The sequence below is a fragment of the Cherax quadricarinatus genome, chromosome 47, assembly GCF_038502225.1.
Source record: "Cherax quadricarinatus isolate ZL_2023a chromosome 47, ASM3850222v1, whole genome shotgun sequence".
Classification (NCBI taxonomy): Eukaryota; Metazoa; Arthropoda; class Malacostraca; order Decapoda; family Parastacidae; genus Cherax; species Cherax quadricarinatus.
Window position 1 is genome coordinate 17,044,025 of NC_091338.1, and position 21,233 is coordinate 17,065,257.

Here is a 21,233-nt window from a genome sequence, read left to right on the forward strand (position 1 = left end):
TGTGTGCTGTGTATGTATGTATATAATGTATGTGTGACTGCGTATGTGTGTATATAATGCATGTGTGGTTGCGTATGTGTGTATATAATGCATGTGTAACTGTGTGTGTACATATAATGCATGTGTGGCTGTGTATGTGTATGTGTAATGTATGTGTGTCTGTGTATGTGTATATATAATGTATGCGTGGCTTTGTATGTGTATATAATGCATGTGTGGCTGTGGATGTGTGTATATAATGCATATGTGGATGTGTGTGTTTATGAGACACTAAGATATCGACCCAAAAAATATTTCAATAACCTGACCTTGACCTCAATACTCGAGAAATCTTAACAGTGATGCTTGTTTCGTAAGTAAATGTGACAAGGAACAAGACTTACACAACTCTCATTGGGCATAATAAAATGCACAGTGCCTAGTGTTTTGTCCTCTTATTCACTTTCCATCTTAATTCAGTGTCTCTAGTTACCCCCAGAGAAATCTCCTGCTCTCAGTTTAAGTTCGCTTGCTTACTGCTAAGTATACCTACTCCAGCCTCACTTGAGATTTGAGAATACACGAAAATTTCCTCTATTCCACCACAAGTTCTTGATAGACAAAGTTCACCATGCTTGTCTCCCAAGGTGGGCTTTAGTAAATTCTAATGGTTTGATTGATTTACTTATATATTTGTCGCAGTCTGGTCCCTTCTTGGCTATGAAAGCCACCTGGAACATTACCGAAGTGAGTCTTATTAGGTATCCTCCGTTAAGTGGTTGCCTAACGATAGTATACTGTAACTGTAGAAAGGTTCATGCAAGTATTAGAGTATACATGTACGGTCGTGCATTAATGACTAGTCATTACCCTACACCAAGTTGGTCATAGATTAGTGATTATTTCCCCAGGATATTTAAGACTTGTGTCTTATGAGTTAGTGTGACAAACAGCAGAGGAAGTGAGGTATATATGTCAACTTCACCAAGAACTTAACAACAATCACTTCAGAAATCGCTGGCTTGAGTGTGCGATATTCTGTTTAGTTACTTTTATCTGAGGTGGGATTAGAGCAACCTATATAACCCAGGGATCAGATGGGAAAAGAGAGTACACTCATGATTGAATGGGGAATTCACTTGGAGAGTGGAGTAGCAAAGCTCTGTTAAGGCAGCCCTAGAGTAAATGCTACCTCTACAGTGTTCTACCCAGAGACTTTCAGAGTAAGATCGATTTCCAGATCAGTCTATATACTTGTTGGCATCATCCTTTTTTCCCAGGGATATACCCCAGTCTTCCTTGTTTTTATTTTTTACCATTTATACCTTATCTTAAAGATACCTTATTTATTTCATTGCGTTGTATACTTTTGGGTGTGTATAAATAATTGCCAAATGTAAGAGCGATACATTGAAGAGGAGTGAATCAGTAAAGTAATTACCCTTTCGAGTATAATTACGAATATTAGAATCTATATTCAAATCGGTAGTTTTGAGGAGATCCTTAAGAATCGGTATAACAACGTAGTGGCAGCTAGAGTAAATTTAAAGTAAATCGCTCTGCGTCTTGTAAACTCTGAACCACTTTACCAGAAACTTGAATCGTAATGAAAATCGTCAAAGAGATAAACTGTCGAAAGACGTGAAGTGTCGAAAGACGACGAGTGTGTATAGTTTAATTAAGCAACTCAATGTTAAACTAATCATCAGAAATGAAGATTAACAAGTCTCAAAATATTTCTGATTTAAAGGCAGCTGATTAGTTTATGACAGTTGACAAACCACATGACCTCTGCTGCTCTCTATAACTGACGAGACACCACAAGTCTTGAATAATAGGTGCAAACTTACCATTTTTAAAATTTAATATTTTTTTTCATGCAATAATTTATGAATGCCTTATCTGATCAAAGGTATGAATGTAATATTTACTCTTCTAAAATATTCAACCCAGCTCAGATGTGTGTACGTTATTGTGTGTATATTTACTATGATGGTATTATATCCTACTTGCACCACTTATATACGTGTACTGAACGTCACACGTTATTTTTATCTCCCACTCCAGCGTTTTGAAGCATGATAATTATATACGTTGAGACTAGCAATATGATAAAAACTGATAATACTGTGTTACTCTGTCTTTGTATTTGTATCTTATGAATCCCAGGACACACATCAGCACCGACCAGCTACTTACTAAGACTCCCAGTATCAACATACACACACTAACCAAGTCTCCTCCTCGACCTGTTGCCTACCTCTTGATAATTCCTGGTGTCATAGTAAACACGGCCCGGTCCAGGACTAAACCTTCTGGTTGCTGTCTCAATCAGTCACGCTATTGGTTCTAGCAGCATGCAGTCCATCGTAAACACAGTAGAGACAGAACAGAGGGGTACACCAACAAGTGTTGGATGAAATACACACATCCGAGGAGGTGGTGAGGAAGCTGCTAAATGACCTTGATACCTCAAAGACGGTGGGACCGGACATCTCTCCGTGGATCCTTAAAGAGGGAGCAGTGATGCTGTGTGCCACTAACCACAATTTTCAACACATCCATTGAAACTGGGCAACTACTGAACTATGGAAGATGGCAAATGTAGCCCCCATTTTTAAGAAAGGAAACAGAAACGAGGCACTAAACTAGACTAGAATCACTGACGTGTATAGTATGCATAATCATGGAGATTATCAGGAGGAGAGTGGTGGAGCACCTGGAACGGAACAAGATTATAAACAACAACCAGCACGGATTCATGGAAGGCAAATCCTGTGTCACAAATCTACTGGATTTTTATGAATGGAGTATGTTGAAGTCTTGGGCCGTTTGCCCTTCCTAAGCTCAATATTGTGTACTTGTTGCGCCCCTCCTTTTCACCGAGGGTATTTTGCACCGTAAGCCGAGCCTCTTGCTCTAGTGGGAAGTAATTTCAGTGTGTGGATTTGATACCAGTCCTTCAGAAATTTACAATTAAGGGATAAGACGTAACATTCTCGCATGCATTCCAGGACGTACAGTGTAATGACTTTTGGCCTTCACAATAATTTGGATGCTTGACTGAATTGATATCAGCAGTGAAAGTTTTCTGTACATTTTCCAGATACGCAATTTCACCTGCTATAATAACATGGAGCAGCCACCTACTGATAGTTCCAGGGTTCACCAAGCACTAACCAATCCTCATCCTCTCTTTAATAAATCGATATTAAAAAGAAAAAAAAAGTAAAAATACTGGACAAGAGCACAGGCACGAACATGCAGGACAAATGTCTTTAATACAAGACATGCATATATGTTACCTCTGCAATGGGGAAGAGAGAGGGAGAAAGAGAAAAATAAAGAAGAGAAAGGGGGTAAATAGAAGAAGCGAAGAGAGGAAATTGAAAAGATATTAAAGCAAGAGAAGAGAAATTGAAAGAGGAGGTTACCTGGAGGTTATTCCGGGGATCAACGCCCCCGCGGCCCGGTCCATGACCAGGCCTCCCGATGGATCAGGGCCTGATCAACTAGGCTGTTACTGCTGGCCGCATGCAGTCCAACGTACGAGCCACAGCCCGGCTGATCCGGAACTGACTTTAGGTATCTGTCCAGCTCTCTCTTGAAGGCAGCCAGGGGTTTATTGGCAATTCCCCTAATGCTTGATGGGAGGCTGTTGAACAGTTTTGGGCTCCGGACACTTATGGTGTTTTCCCTTAGTGTACCAATGGCGCCCCTACTTTTTATTGGGGGCATTTTGCATCGCCTGCCCAGTCTTTTACTTTCGTAGGGAGTGATTTCTGTGTGCAGATTTGGGACCATTCCTTTCAAGATTTTCCAAGTGTAGATTATGATATATCTCTCCCTCCTGCGTTCCAACGAGTACAAATCAAGTGCTTCCAAGCGTTCCCAGTAGTTAAGGTGCTTGACAGAACTTACACTTGCAGTAAAGGATCTCTGTACACTCTCTAGATCTGCGATTTCACCTGCTTTGAATGGAGATGTTAATGTACAGCAGTATTCCAGCCTAGAGAGAACAAGTGATTTGAAAAGGATCATCATGGGCTTGGCATCTCTCGTTTTGAAAGTTCTCATTATCCATCCTATCATTTTCTTTGCACGTGCGATCGTGGCACTGTTGTGATCCTTGAAAGTGAGATCCTCAGACATTACTACTCCCAGGTCCCTTACATTATTTTTCCGCTCTATTGTATGGCCGGAGTCAGTAGTATACTCTGTTCTAGTTATTATCTCCTCCAGTTTTCCATAACGGAGTAGTTGGAATTTGTCCTCATTGAACATCATATTGTTTACCGTTGCCCACTGGAAAACTTTGTTTATATCTTCTTGGAGGTTAACTGCGTCCTCAGCAGATGACAGCCTCATGCAGATCCTAGTATCATCCGCAAAGGATGATACGGTGCTGTGGTGTATATCTCTGTCTATGTCTGATATGAGGATAAGGAATAAGATGGGGGCGAGTACTGTGCCTTGTGGAACAGAGCTCTTCACTATGGCAGCCTCCGATTTAACTCTGTTGACCACTACTCTTTGTGTTTGATTTGTTAGGAAGTTGAAGATCCATCTCCCCACTTTCCCAGTTATTCCTTTAGCACGTACTTTATGGGCAATTACGCCATGATCGCATCTGTCAAATGCTTTTGTAAAGTCTGTGTATATTACATCTGCATTCTGATTTTCTTCCAGTGCATCCAAGGCCATGTCATAGTGATCCAGTAGTTGTGAGAGGCAGGAGCAACCTGCCCTGAACCCATGTTGCCCTGGATTGTGCAGATTTTGGGAATCCAGGTGATTTGCAATCCTGCTTCTTAGCACTCTTTCAAAGATTTTTATGATGTGGGACGTCAGAGCTATTGGTCTATAGTTCTTAGCTAATGCTTTGCTGCCACCTTTATGGAGTGGGGCTATATCCGTTGTTTTAAGTGACTGTGGAATTTCACCCATGTCCAAGCTCCTCCTCCATAGTGTACTTAGGGCACGCGAGAGGGGTTTCTTGCAGTTCTTAATGAAAACAGAGTTCCACGAGTCTGGACCCGGGGCTGAGTGCATAGGCATGTTGTCAATGGCTTTTTCGAAATCTATCGGAGTTAGGGTAATGTCGGAAATCTGGCATACATTTATGGAGTTTTGAGGCTCATTCGTGAAGAAATCATTTGGGTCGTCGATCCTCAGACCGATTAGTGGTTCACTAAACACAGAGTCGTACTGGGATTTCAATATTTCACTCATTTCCTTGTTGTCATCTGTGTAAGTCCCATCCTGTCTGAGTAACGGCCCGATACTAGATGTGGTATTTGCCTTGTTTTTGGCATATGAAAAGAAATATTTTGAATTTCTTTCAATTTCACTAATAGCTTTAAGCTCCTCCTGCCTCTCCTGGTTCCTGTAAGAGTCATTTAGCTTAAGTTCGATAGTTTCCACTTCCCTGGTCAGCGCCTCCTTTCGTGTATCAGATATTCTAGCACATCTGAGGAGTTCAGTGACTCTTCGTCGTCTTCTGTAGAGGGAGCGTCTTTTTCTCTCCAGTTTACTCCTGCTCTTCTTCTTTCTTAGGGGAATATGCCTAGAACATGCTTCGGCTACCAGGAAGTTGATCCTTTCAAGGCACTGGTTTGGATCCATGTCATTTAAGACATCTTCCCAACATGTTTCGTTTAGGACATGGTTCACCTGGTCCCAGTTGATGTTCTTGTTGTTGAAGTTGTATTTTGTGAAGACACCTTCACAGGTACATGCATTCTGCTGATCAGGACCCCTATGCATGTACGTCTGGACTTCGATTAGATTGTGATCGGAATTAGTTGTTTTTGATATTCTTATGTCTCTTATCAGGTCCTCATTATTTGTGAAGATAAGGTCAAGTGTGTTTTCTAGTCTTGTTGGCTCCACTATCTGCTGGCTTAAGGTGTGTTTTTCGCAGAGACTTAGTAGCTCATGTGTGTGTGACCTTTCATCTGCGCTACCTCTGGGGATTGTTTCAGCTATAACATTATTTGCTACATTCTTCCATTTTGTATGCCTTAGGTTGAAATCACCAAGCAGTAAGATGTTTGGGGATGCAGCTGGAAGGTTTTCCAAACAGTAATCAATTTTCAGTAGCTGTTCCTTGAACTGTTGTGAGGTTGCATCTGGTGGCTTGTATACAACCACAATGACTAGGTTTTGGTTCTCGATCTTTATTGATAGAACTTCAACTACCTCATTTGTGGTGTTCAGCAACTCCGTGCAGATAAGGGACTCTTTGACATACAGGCCAACCCCCCCTTGTTGCCTGTTTTTTCTGTCGCATCTAAAAAGGTTGTAACCACTTATCCATATTTCACTGTCAAAGTGATCTTTTGTGTGAGTCTCTGTGAAGGCTGCAAACATTGCATTAGACTCCTCTAGAAGTCCACTGATAAAAGGTATTTTGTTGTTGGTGGATGGCTTAAGGCCCTGTATATTAGCAAATATGAACGAGGTTGTATTCTGTGTTTGTTGGGGGGATTTTGTTATTGGCATCAGTAGTTGTAATTCTGGAGGGCCATGGGTGGCCACTGGCTGCGCCTCCAGTCCAACAAGGCTCCAAGGTGGTGGACTATTTTTGTTATTTCCTTCCATTTTCTTTTTTCGTTTCCTGCCACTAAAAAATCACCTGGAGTTGGGTTGTCGTAGCTACTATTGTTTGTCTTGTGGGGTCTGTGCCTCCTGGTCCCTTTTAGATGGTATGCAGGGCACTCGATGTTGTAACACTGCTTCTGGAAGACCGAGGAGTGGCACATTTTTGGGTGAAAGTACAGAAAGAAGAACGACACACTCCTTTAGACAGAGGTAAAGAAGAATGAAGGAAAGGGAGAAAGGGTGGAAGAATAGACGGAAAGAGATGTTTCCCCCTCGTCACACCCACTGGACCATGGCAAAGAAAAACACCTTTTCCAAAAGAAAAACCTAACTACGTATTTTAAATTACAGGAACTTACCAGAGGAGAGATCAGCCTCTTATCTGTCTGGCACCAGCTCAAACATCTGTTATCTCCTTCTCTTCACAGGCACACCAGCCTGTTATCATGACTACCTCCTAGGCACAACAGCCTGTTATCTTGACTACCTCACAGGCACACCAGCCTGTTAGCTTGCCTACCTCACAGGCACATCAACCTGTTATCTTACCTACTTCATAAGAAAACCAGCCTGTCATCTTGACTACCTCCCACACATACCAACCTGTTAAATTGCCTACCTACTAGTCCGTTATCTTGCCTACTTCACAGGAACACCAGCCTGTTATCTTGCCTATATCACAAGAGCACCAGCCTGCTATCTTGCCCACTTCACAAGAACACCAGTCTGTTATCTTGCCTATTTCACGGGAACACCAGTCTGTTATCTTGCCTATTTCACAAGAACACTAGCCTGTTATCTTGCCTACCTCACAAGAACACCAGCCGGTTATCTTGCCTACTTCACAAGAACACCAGCCTGTTATCTTTCCTACTTCACAAGAACACCAGCCTGTTATCTTTCCTACTTCACAAGAACACCAGCCTGTTATCTTTCCTACTTCACAAGAACACCAGCCTGTTATCTTGCCTACTTCGCAGGAGCACCAGCCTGTTATCTTGCCTATTTCACAAGAACACCAGCCTGTTATCTTGCCTATTTCAAAAGAACACCAGACTGTTATCTTTCCTACTTCACAAGAACACCAGCCTGTTATCTTGCCCACTTCACAAGAACACCAGCCTGTTATCTTGCCTATTTCACAAGAACACCAGCCTGTTATCTTGCCTATTTCAAAAGAACACCAGCCTGTTATCTTGCCTATTTCACAAGAACACCAGCCTGTTATCTTGCCTATTTCACAAGAACACCAGCCTGTTATCTTGCCTATTTCAAAAGAACACCAGCCTGTTATCTTGCCTATTTCACAAGAACACCAGCCTGTTATCTTGCCTATTTCAAAAGAACACCAGCCTGTTATCTTGCCTATTTCACAAGAACACCAGCCTGTTATCTTGCCTATTTCACAAGAACACCAGCCTGTTATCTTGCCTATTTCACAAGAACACCAGCCTGTTATCTTGCCTATTTCAAAAGAACACCAGCCTGTTATCTTGCCTATTTCAAAAGAACACCAGCCTGTTATCTTGCCTATTTCACAAGAACACCAGCCTGTTATCTTGCCTATTTCACAAGAACACCAGCCTGTTATCTTGCCTATTTCAAAAGAACACCAGCCTGTTATCTTGCCTATTTCAAAAGAACACCAGCCTGTTATCTTGCCTATTTCACAAGAACACCAGCCTGTTATCTTTCCTACTTCACAAAAACACCAGCCTGTTATCTTTCCTACTTCACAAGAACACCAGCCTGTTATCTTGCCTATTTCACAAGAACACCAGCCTGTTATCTTGCCTATTTCACAAGAACACCAGCCTGTTATCTTGCCTATTTCACAAGAACACCAGCCTGTTATCTTGCCTATTTCACAAGAACACCAGCCTGTTATCTTGCCTATTTCACAAGAACATCAGCCTGTTATCTTGCCTATTTCACAAGAACACCAGCCTTTTATCTTGCCTATTTCACAAGAACACCAGCCTGTTATCTTGCCTATTTCACAAGAACACCAGCCTGTTATCTTGCCTATTTCAAAAGAACACCAGCCTGTTATCTTGCCTATTTCACAAGAACACTAGCCTGTTATCTTGCCTATTTCACAAGAACACCAGCCTGTTATCTTGCCTATTTCAAAAGAACACCAGCCTGTTATCTTGCCTATTTCACAAGAACACCAGCCTGTTATCTTGCCTACTTCACAAGAACACCAGTCTGTTATCTTACTTCGCAGGAACACCAGCCTGTTATCTTGCCTATTTCAAAAGAACACCAGCCTGTTATCTTGCCTATTTCAAAAGAACACCAGCCTGTTATCTTGCCTACTTCACAAGAACACCAGTCTGTTATCTTGCCTATTTCACAAGAACACCAGCCTGTTATCTTGCCTACTTCACAGGAACACCAGCCTGTTATCTTGCCTACTTCACAAGAACACCAGCCTGTTATCTTGCCTACTTCACAGGAACACCTGCCTGTTATCTTGCCTACTTCACAAGAACACCAGCCTGTTATCTTGCCTACTTCACAGGAACACCTGCCTGTTATCTTGCCTACTTCACAAGAACACCAGCCTGTTATCTTGCCTACTTCACAAGAACACCAGCCTGTTATCTTGCCTACTTCACAGGAACACCTGCCTGTTATCTTGCCTACTTCACAAGAACACCAGCCTGTTGTCTTGCCTACATCAAGCACATCAGTTTAAGACTGATAGCTTTATTATGCACCCCCTACCATTCTGTGAGTGGTAGTCATATAACGAGTCCAGGCCTGAGCACCCCCTACCTTTGTTTGCTAAGCAAGTTACTATAGTAAAGTTAACTGAATTCAGAACAAGAATAATGAGCATACATAAGTCATGAATTCAGTCATAAATCATTATTAATGTGATTATATGTGGTTATGATTTAAAGTTATTTACAGTAGGCTAAGTCAGGGTATTTTTCCAGAAATCCTAGAATGTCTAGTAATATTCAACTTTGGAAATAATACTTGGACATTTCTTGAGCAATTTTGAGCGAGTTATTTCCGAATTCATCATTTTTCGCATTCGAACACATGATGAAGCAGGTTGTGTAGGGACTAACTTTGATATACCCTTGAAGAGTTTCGAGAATTTCTCTACTCTCTGAGCCTGGTTATGGGCCAGGCTCGTCTGGTGCTTGCCTGGTCAACAAGGCTGTTGCTGCTGGAGGCCCGCTGCCCCACATATCCATCACAGCCTAGTTGATCTGGCACCTCGTGAAGATATTTGTCCAGTTTCCTCTTGAAGGCTTCTACACTTGTCCCAGCCGTGTTTCTGATATCTTCTGGTAAGATGTTGAATAGTCTAAGACCCCGGATGTTGATACAGTGTTCCCTTATTGTCCCCCACCGCACCCCTGCTCCTCACTGGGTTTATTTTACACTTCCCATTTCTCCCACTCCAGTATGTTGTTATGGCAGTGTGCAGATTTGGGACCAGGCCCTCGAGTACTTTCCAAGTATATATTATTATGTATCTCTCCTCCGCTTCACTGAGTACATGTTCAAGACTTGAAGGCGTTTCCAGTAGTTTAGGTGCTTTACTGGCTCAATGCGAGCCGTAAATGATATTTGTATTTGTTCCAGCTCTGATATTTCTCCTGCTTTGAACGGAGCCGTCAGCAGTGAGCAATATTCTATGTGAGGGAGCACTTTTTGTGCTGAGCAGGGCAAGTAGCAGTGAACAGGGCAAGATCCAGCATCAGCGAGGTCAAAAGCTCAGTGCCCCAAGGCACTGTCCTGGCACCTCTGCTGTTTCGACTTTGCAAATGGTCCAAGTCGGACCGAAACGTCGTCGTAAGCTCCTCTCTTCTATTTGCGGGTTGTGTATTGTGTCTCGATCTTCCTCTGTCTCAAGTTAATGAAATTCGGTTCAAATTCATTTCATATTATTGTCCTCAAATTACTAGTTGACAACCCAAAACTATAATTTACTTCCCCTCTGAAGGCATCGCATTCGTCATTTCATGAGATCTATCATGCATCTGAAGGCCAATGTAAGAGTGAATCCACAAAAGGTGAAATATGACCCCACTGTCTACAACTGTAACCTTATCTGTCTCTGGCTTCTGATATGAACATGTCACAAATGACACTCATGGAGTTAACAACATTTATGGGTGATAGGGAATCACTTACAATTCAGGTGTTAGTTTGATACATGGACACACTGGAGTGCGAGGAGTATTGTTAACAGGTTCAAAATGTGAAAGCCCAATTGTTGATGCGTGCTCCAATTCTATATACAGTAGGAGTCATCGCTCTGCATGACAACAACGGCACTACCAGCTGCACAGGCGGGTTGGTAAACAGAACCAACAACATGCCTAACTTGTGGAAGAGAACGGTGGGCGACTAAGCCATCAGTACAGCATGGGGCATCACACTTAGCTTCAAAAGTTAGCTCTGATTACAATTTTATAAGTTTCTTTGAGAGAAAGTGAGGGATAGTGTTTTGGAAAGAGTCAATTTCCCATAGTGATGGGAAAAGTCGTTATTGCCGTACTTAACACAGATCCTATATCTGATTCATTCGGAGGTCACACAGACACATAATCAGCCTCTTGCTTTCTCAAGTTCACAGACACACGTCTATCATACGGTTCAGCTCAAACACACACCAGTCTGTTATACAGTTCAGCTCACAGACACACCAATATTTTATATAGTTAGCGCACAGACACACCAGTCTCTCATATAGTTCAGCTCACAAACACGACCGTTCATTATAACGTTCAGCTCTGACACACCAGTCCATTATAACGTTCAACTGACGCACTAGTCCATCATAACGGTCAGCTCAGATACACCAGTCCGTTATAACGTTCAGCTCAGACACATTTGTCCATTATAACGTTCAACTCAAGACACACCAGTCCCATTATAATGTTCAGCTGACACACCAGACTATTATAACGTTCAGGTCTGACACACCAGTCCATTATAACGATCGGGTCTGACACACCATTCCTCATAACGTTCAGCTCAGACAGCAGTCCATTAGACTATATTGCTGACCTCACAGACACAAGGTGTAATTGCTTCCTGCTGTGTGTTATGCGACGCGGTATATTCCGAAATTTACGATTGTGTTCTGCAGGTGTAATTATAACAGCATGACTCATCAGTTACCATGCACTATCTTAAGGTGACAGGAAAATTTTACACACCGCTGCTCAGTATACTTATCATGACTTTCCTTTGTATTTCATGTAAGTTCTTGGTCCTGTAATAGGTCCTAATCAGTTGAGATCTGGTTTGAGCCCAGGTCGCGGAAGCAATGATCCCAAGAAAAATTAAGAGATTCTTTAAAATATACAGTAGCATACTTCATTGGGCTCACCTGCTGCACAACTTGAGGAAGACAAAGCTTTAACTATAAAATGTATCAAGATATACCATATCCAAATCATCAATTTACCAAACTGTTCCACTACCTGCCTAGTAAAGAGCTAAAATCTCTAAAACACACTGTCGAGGAAGAAGAGTGGTATATATTATTTTAATGGGCGTGATTAAAGTGTCAGGGAGGAAAAGCGATATACACTGTCAAGGAGGGAGAGTGACATACACTGCCAGGGAGGAATACAGATTGTCAGGGAGAGGAATACTGATTGTCAGGGATCGAAGCAGGATACTAATTGTCAGGGACTGAAGGAGGAAGAATAATAAAGACGGAAATATGAAAAGAAGAATGACAAATATTGCCAGGTAGATAGTGGATAAGCGAGAGTTGAGAAAAACTGAGGAGGATCAGAAGTTGTAGACACACTAGCGTAAACAAAATACTGAGTACCGGCGAATCAAGGAGTGTCACCAGCTGAAGTCACTTGCTCCTTAGGCCACCACATCAACTTTTTCCACTATTCCCTCCCCTTCAAGCCAGAAATAATACAACCCCACGGAAAGCAACCCATCTTAGGACGCTAACAAGCCATCTTAGAACAAAAAGCAAACCATTTTGAAATTTTAGGAGCTCCACAAATACCTGAGTAACTCACTGGCCAAGGGAAGTAGTTCAGCAGTTGAGTGCTTCCTTGGAGAATCTGGGCTCAGTGCTATAATTTCCTAAATGATCTCAATTCATAAGCTTTGAGGAGTGCTGCCATAGTTCAGAAGCGGAATGAAGAATTGTAGAGGAGGATATTTTAATTGTCAAGAAGGAGAATAAGAAACTGAACATTCATTAGTAAAAGTGTAACAATAAGTGCGAAGTGGCTGGTGATAATATATATATATATATATATATATATATATATATATATATATATATATATATATATATATATATATATATATATATATACATTATTTATATATATATATATATATAATAACTATATAAATATATATATATATATATTGCATTATTTCATCTCCATAGGAAATGGAGAAGAATCCTTCCCTCGTAAGCCATGCGTGTCGTAAAAGCAACTAAAATGCCGTGAACAAGGGGATATTAACTCCTACATTAATCACTAAATTTAAAAATAAAATTTTAAAGTTGGGATATTTGCAAGTGCGTGGATGTAGCACAGATGAGTTGATTTCGCAAGTTATGAATGAAAAGAAGCCAGTGTCTAGTTCTAAGCAAAACAAAACTGAATGGGATAGGTGATTTTCTGTGGTTGACAAATAAATGGAGGTAGGTCAAGTGAATTTGGGAGAATTACAGCTAAGAAAGCAGTAGTGGTAATGTTGAATGATCAGTTAACAAAGGAAAAAATGAAATATAAATATATAGATTCAAGGATAATGCAGATAAAAATAAGGGTGAGATGTGAAAAGAGGGTTTTCGTATTATGCACCTGGGAAAGAGGGGGAAGTAGAGGAGAAAGGGAGATTTTGGGAACTGTTAAGCAAGTGTTTAAGGAGTTTTGAACCAAGTGAGAAAGTAATTGTTGTGGGGAATCTAAATGCTAAAATGGAAGAAACTTATAGAGGGCACAGTAGGCAAATTTGGGGTGCCAGGAATAAATGATAATGAGGGGGGGTCTTTAATTGAACTTAGATTTGGTAATAGGTAATACATGTGTGTGTTAGGGGTGGAGGCAAGTTGCTTTTATGAATTGACATGCTGATGGAGTGTGAGCAGGGTAACATTCGTGAAGGGATTCAGGGAAACCAATTAACAGAACTTGAGTCCAGGGAATGGAAAGTACAGTGCCTATACTTTGAAGGAGGGGTGGAGATATTCCATTTTGGAACGGTGGACTGGATGATATTGAAAGTTTTTTTTCGGGTCTCCCCTGAACGAATCTACCTGGACTTCCTACTACTCACTGGTAGATTTTACATTTTTGCTTTCCCATGAGGTTACTTTCATACTTATTTTTGTATCGTCTGCAAGAGATGGTACGAAGCTTGTGAAAACAATCAATATCAGCATCAAAAGTATCACGTCCAACATCAACGTGAAACGTAAACATTTTAATATTACAATCAACAACGAAACATGCTACACAAGGCTCATTGGTAAATCCACAACATGGCAGTCAAGTGAGACAAATGAATTTAAAAAAAAAATGCGTAATAATAACCTTCGTTTCATTGTTACCCTCGTCAAAGATAATTAAGATGCTATTCTCTCTGCTCGTTAAAATGTGCTATGACTTCCTAATGTTAATAACTGCGTGCTAATGCAGCCTTCAACACTTATAATTAAGGTATTATGATTTGAGCCAAGTGTGCTGCAGATATTTTCGTCAAAAAAATCTCATCAGTAGGGATGAGGACACATTATACAATAACGAAACGAATAATCGTTATACAATAACGAAACCAATATACATTATGTAATAATGACCACATGTACATTATACAATAATGGAACAAGTACGCACACATTATACAGTAATAAATATCTATATTCCACATAAATGAAATACTGGTATACATCATACAATATAAATAATGAAATACAAGCATACATTAATAATACAATAATAAAACCAATATGCATATACAATAAACAACTACATGTACTGTTTTACCTAGTTGAAAGCCTGTTGAATACAGTACAGAATACCTGTACACCAGCGACAGTCAACGATACTCTAATCTGAGATATACACCCTCTAAGCGCATACACAGTTGTTATCTGCATACATAATGACATAGTCATAATGAAAAAATATACACGTTTATTGCCTCAGCACGAGGAAAGCCAATACAAACATATATCTCAATACAAACATTTAAACACAGCTACATTGTGTATTTTCAAACATGCTGACTAGATACAAACTTAAAACTCTTTATACACACACCAACAATGTGTGTTATCAGACACTATCAACTGCTGCAGTTGGAATGATGGCTGTGTTATTTGCGTTATCTTGCATACCTACCTAACAGACAAAACGAACTCCTTGAAACCGTGTCTTATCTTGCCGAGCTAAGCTTCCAGTCGGGACAGGGGGGAGGGCGGACGCATTTTTTGCCACCCAAGGCAGCCTTACTGTTAAGCAGGCCACTTTCACCTATTACCTTCCTGATCCCGCACTTGCACTCAACCAAATAGCGTACTCTCGCTTGCGGGAACGCAGGAACAATTGCTAAAAATATTTATACAATTACGGTTTTGCATATTTCACATTTTTTTCTGTGCATTATGTAAACTTTTCCTAAAAATTTCCACAACAAAAATTGTAATACTGTAATGGCACTTACAGAGGCAGAAATTTGCATCACCTGACAGGTGAACAATATATAGTGATGAAATAAGATTAACAGTGGCAATGAGCAGTCCACACTCTGACGATGTAACTAAATAAATGAGATGAAGGAAATGGTATGGTGATACCGACAAGATGTGGAAAAAGACACTTATGTACAGTTCAGGACGTTTCCTTTAATAAATGTCCTGAACTGTACATAAGTGTCTTTTTCCACAAAGGAGATGAAGCATGGTATATAGTCGTGATAATACAAGATAGACATTTGCGATGAAGCAAGATGGACAGTGGTGATAAAAGATAGACAGTGGAATAAAAACCTATTTAATTGCTGTCCTAACCACTGCTATCTCCGTATCAAGAAAACTTTCTTCGCTATAAATATATAAAATTTTATTTACAGCCTTTTTAAATAACAACGCTGTTGATAAGATAAGGATAAACATACAAGGCATGCATTCATGTGATCATTATAAGCATACACTGGAGATAAGCTATAACAATTAAACCAAGTATAATCCAACAAAGGCAAAACAGTGACCTAACCTAGCTGCTGATGAGGTTTAATATTGCTTCCTTTCTCATTATCCCCACCATTTACCAGTAACCCAGTTTTATTATTACCTAGACATTACCCAGTATTTAGTTAAATGTCAAGCCAGCCTCGAGTCGCCTAGGAAACAATCCACAGCAACAGAATAACAGTCTACGGCAACAGGACAACAGCGTACAGCAACAGGTCAACAGCCCACAGCAACAGAATAAAAGCCCACAGCATCAGAACAGCAAATAGGATAAGAGTTCACAGCAAAAGGACAACAGTCCACAGAAACCAGATAAATGACAGCAGTAATAGGACAGCCCACAGCAAAAGAACAACAGCCCACAGCGAAATGACAACAGTTCACAGTAAAAGGACAACAGTCCATGGCAACAGAACACTTCACATCAACAGGACAACGTTCCACACTAACAGGACAACACTACATCAACAAGGCAAAAGTGAACATCAACAGGACAATAATCCCCAGCAACATGACAACAGTCCACTGCAACAGGATAACAGTCCACTGCAACAGGATAACAGTCCATTGCAACAAGAAAACAGTCCACTGCAACAGGACAAGTCCACTGCAACAGTACAACAGTCCACTGCAACATCACAACAGTACACACCAATAGAATGGAGAAATACATATTTATTTCATTTTAAAGAACAGTAATTATTTACGTATTATTTATTTTGGTTTAGTTTGCAACATACATAGGAACGCACTAAACCCATAAGGGTCAAACACTTGCTGGAAAATGAGAGGTAATCAGGTTTCATACAAGGGAGTGGCAGCTCCAACTCCTTTAATCAAGAGCCCTTCACCACATCACCCCATTTAAAGGAAAAACAGTAGTGAGAAGCTGTGGTATTTACATTTTCATACTGCAAGGAGAAGACTGTGATCCACCGGCGTCACCCGCTCTAATATTCTCTGTTGCTGAAGCCTACTGCAGTTGCACTGGTCAACAAAATATATGTATCACGTGCAGTATTTTTACACTTTAGGTTAGGATACTGCCTCGCTGGAAATACAGAGAGAGGGAGTGATGTATTAACACACCATCTAGCTGTATCTTGTCACGATACAAGTGCAAATTTGCTGTTATTTTTCTGCCGTGTCTGAGTTTATTACCACTTGCTATCGTCACTTATAGGCCAAATAATTAACTACGGAAATACATTCAAATTAACCAAGAAGAAAAATAATGCTTCACATAGAGCGCGGGTAGAGAGTGCGACTCACAACAACACACCCTCACAACACCTCAGACACAACTGAACACTGCCAAACAATAATATGTTCCAATAATATAATATCTTCCGATACATCGCTCAACAGTTATTGCCGTTGAGTAATTAAATAACACATATTATTATATAAACTACATTTAATTATTTTTGTTAAAGATTACTTTAAATTTTAGATAAATTATATCTACGTTTATTTTATAAGACTTTACTATCATCAACTTTAAAGATTATTTCTACGTTATTTTAAGTCTTCCGCAGTACAGTAAACACATAACTCAGTATAAACACTCACAATAATGTAAATCTACAAGCACAATTATCTTTAGAGCCATAAAGAATCGTCTTTCGTATATTTAGATTTATTACATAAGATGAGATATGGCAACTGTAAAAGAGTTGCCAGTTACTATCCGGAGAGGCAGCGAGAACAAGCTTTCATTTTCCTTAGCGGAGCTCTCAATGGCACTCCCATCAAGGTGGGTACCTTAATCACGTGAAGGGCTCTTGATATAAGGAATTGGAACTATTCTTCCGAGGAATTTAGAATATATTAGCTACGTCCCTCCCTATGACTGTACCATCGATTCATGTTCATAAATTAACAAGTGGGATTTGATATATTCAACACTGACAATATTGTGTGGTACTATAAATATTGCTCAGGATATATATATATATATATATATATATATATATATATATATATATATATATATATATATATATATATATATATATATATATATATAGAAAGCCGCTCGTTATTCTGAGCATTTCGGGCCAGTTAGGTTAGAGTCCCAGGATGCGACCCACACCAGTCGACTAATACCCAGGTACCCATTTTACTGATGGGTGAACACAGACAACAGGTGTAAAGAAACACGCCCAATATTTCTACCATGGCTGGGAATCGAACCCAGACCCTCGCCGTGTGAAGTGAGAGCTTTAGCCACCAAGTAGTGAACTGAGCGATATGTGCATAAGTTATGTGATTAAATACTTATTAATAAAAGCAAAGAACAAAAACTATAAAGTCAAACGTTAAGATACTTTATATTGTAATGAGTGTCTTGATGCATGTTTACTAAGACTAACAACGTATCTTCGCGAGGATGGTGTATATCCCGGTATACATACACTCTAGAGTTCACTTAATCCTCGTAAGCTCATATTTGGGCTTATAGTGGTTAGGGCTAATTAGGTAAGGTTCGTCAGGAAACAGGACAATGGTTTCCTGACGCGGGTCTTAGATGATGACCCGCCGTTGGAGCTTTTGGCCATCTGACTGAGGCCTTCCACTGGCTTACCGGTCCATCCTTCTATAACCATTTATTATTTATTATGGTGGTTAACAGGTTACATGCAGCCTTAATAACCATTTATTATTTATTATGGTGGTTAACAGGTTACATGCAGCCTTAATAATCCTTGTATAGTCGATAGGCTTCAAGCCTAGTTAACCAACTAATCAAGGATAATAATACACCGAGATGTGTGTCTCTTGAGTGTATATACACTGTATGTGTATACATGTGTATATACTGAGAGTTTACTTTGATCTTATGTTAGAGATTAAAGTATTCTAGACAGGTGGTGAACAAGTTGCATTCTCTTCTAATGACCCTCGTATAGTCAGGAGGTTTTAAACTAACCAAAAAGGAGTAAAAATACACTGAGAGGTTTATGTCTCTGTGTATAAACACTGAGAGTTTACTATAATCCCTCTTTAAGAGATTAAACTATTCTTGACTAGAAGTATACATGGTAATCAGAACAACCGTTCAAAATGTGAGAGAAACATGAAATATGACACAGATATTACCCAAGATATAAATTTTCAGGAGAAGGTATTGGCCAGCAGCAGCAGCAGTAGCAGCTGCACCAGCAGCAGCAGTAGTAGCCGCACCAGCAGCAGCAGCACCACCAGCAGCAGCAGCAGCAGCAGTAGCAGCTGCACCAGCAGCAGCAGTAGTAGCAGCAGCAGCAGCACCACCACCACCACCACCAGCAGCAGCAGTAGCAGCTGCACCAGCAGCAGCAGTAGTAGCAGCTGCACCAGCAGCAGCAGTAGTAGCCGCACCACCAGCAGCAGCACCACCACCACCACCAGCAGCAGCAGCAGTAGCAGCTGCACCAGCAGCAGCAGTAGTAGCCGCACCAGCAGCAGCAGCACCACCACCACCATCAGCAGCAGCAGTAGTAGCCGCACCACCAGCAGCAGCAGCACCACCACCACCACCACCACCACCAGCAGCAGCACCACCACCAGCAGCAGCAGTAGCAGCAGCTGCACCAGCAGCAGCAGTAGTAGCCGCACCAGCAGCAGCAACACCACCACCACCAGCAGCAGCAGCAGTAGCAGCTGCACCAGCAGCAGCAGTAGTAGCCGCACCAGCAGCAGCAGCAGCAGCAGCAGCAGCAGCAGCAGCAGCAGTAGCAGCTGCACCAGCAGCAGCAGTAGTAGCCGCACCAGCAGCAGCAGTAGCAGCTGCACCAGCAGCAGCAGTAGTAGCCGCACCAGCAGCAGCAGCACCACCACCACCACCAGCAGCAGTAGTAGTAGCCGCACCAGCAGCACCACCACCATCAGCAGCAGCAACAGCAGCAGCAGCAGTAGCAGTTGCACCAGCAGCAGCAGTAGTAGCCGCACCAGCAGCACCACCACCACCACCAGCAGCAGCAGCAGTAGCAGCTGCACCAGCAGCAGCAGTAGTAGCTGGAGTAACAGCAGCAGTAACGCTGCAGCAACGTCAGCGGCATCAGGAGCAGTAGTAGCTGCAGTCGTAGTAGTAGTAGTATCAGCAGCAGCAACACTAGTAACATCAGTAGTAGCAGTAGCAGCACCAGCAGCAACGGCAGCTACATTAAGAGGCAGCAACATTGGCAGTAGTAGAAACAACAACATCAATAGTGTCCTAGGCAGCAACAGCAGCGGTAGCAGCCATAGAAGCAGCAACGGCAGTAGCATTATTATTGTAAAGTAAAAGGACACAAGTGCAACTAATGTGACATTTATTGTGGCAACGTTTCGCTCTCCAGGAGCTTTATCAAGCCATTACAAACAATACATGGACACACAGGGTATATAAAGGCTCTGAGTGAGGTGCAATACTAGTGAGGTACCATTTCGATGTTCACTAGTGGTAGTAGTAGTAGTAGTAGTAGTAGTAGTAGTAACAAAAATAATACAATATGGAAGAGCAAATAATTCGTACATGAGTAAAAGGATATAAAAGCTATTACTTGGGTAACATAAAAATAGGTTGGACAAATATAGACTGGAAAGAGGCAGGTTTTTTTTCGGTGTTCACTCTCTGTAATGTGCTTTGTGTAGTATAACAGGAGAGACTATGTGATGGCAGGGTTTACTGTTTTCAGGAGGATTCTTGCTAAGACTTCGGAGATGGTGAAGCTGCCGTTGTTTTGTTTAATTGTATTCGAAACAGAGATCAGTGCTGATTCAAGGCACTTGCGTGTGCGGAAATTAGTTTCTTTGATGACTAATTGGGCGTCTCTGAATTTCATGAGATGATTGGTGGAATTTCGGTGTTGTACACAGGCGTTGTTTAAGTTGTCGTTCCTACATGCGTAAATGTGTTCATTGAGGCGGGTGTCGAGGTTTCTTGCTGTTTCACCTACGTAGATCTTGTCACAGCCTCCACAGGGTATAGTGTAAACTCCTGCATTGACTGGTTCGTGGTGCTTGGGTTTTGTCCTGGTTAGATCCTTTATTGAAGTGGTAGAAGCGATGGCGACTCTGGTGTTAGCTTGTGAAAGTACTTTTGAGACGTTTAGTGCAACCTGGCTGTTGGGAAGAATTATAACTTTGTTGGGAGCGGTGTTGATGCGTGGAGAATTGATGATCTGAAGAGCTCTTTTCTTGCAGTCTTTGATGAAAAAAGAAGGAAATTGTAACTCAGTGAATGTTTGGTAGGTGAAACAGCAAGAAACCTCGACACCCGCCTCAATGAACACATTTACGCATGTAGGAACGACAACTTAAACAACGCCTGTGTACAACACCGAAATTCCACCAATCATCTCATGAAATTCAGAGACGCCCAATTAGTGATCAAAGAAACTAATTTCCGCACACGCAAGTGCCTTGAATCAGCACTGATCGCTGTTTCGAATACAATTAAACAAAA

At 41.2% G+C, this 21,233-nt stretch overlaps 1 protein-coding gene across 7 annotated transcripts in view; it reads right to left on the bottom strand.

The window, feature by feature from the left end:
- LOC128696472 (uncharacterized) overlaps positions 1–17,102 on the bottom strand; it is a 765,910-nt gene extending 748,808 nt beyond the window's left edge. For all 7 annotated transcript variants that reach the window (XR_011393241.1, XM_070094722.1, XM_070094721.1 and 4 more), the window contains exon 1: positions 16,708–17,102. The gene's annotated coding sequence lies outside the window, so the exon portion shown is untranslated. The remainder of the gene's footprint in view (positions 1–16,707) is intronic.
- Between the last annotated feature and the right edge of the window lie 4,131 nt (positions 17,103–21,233).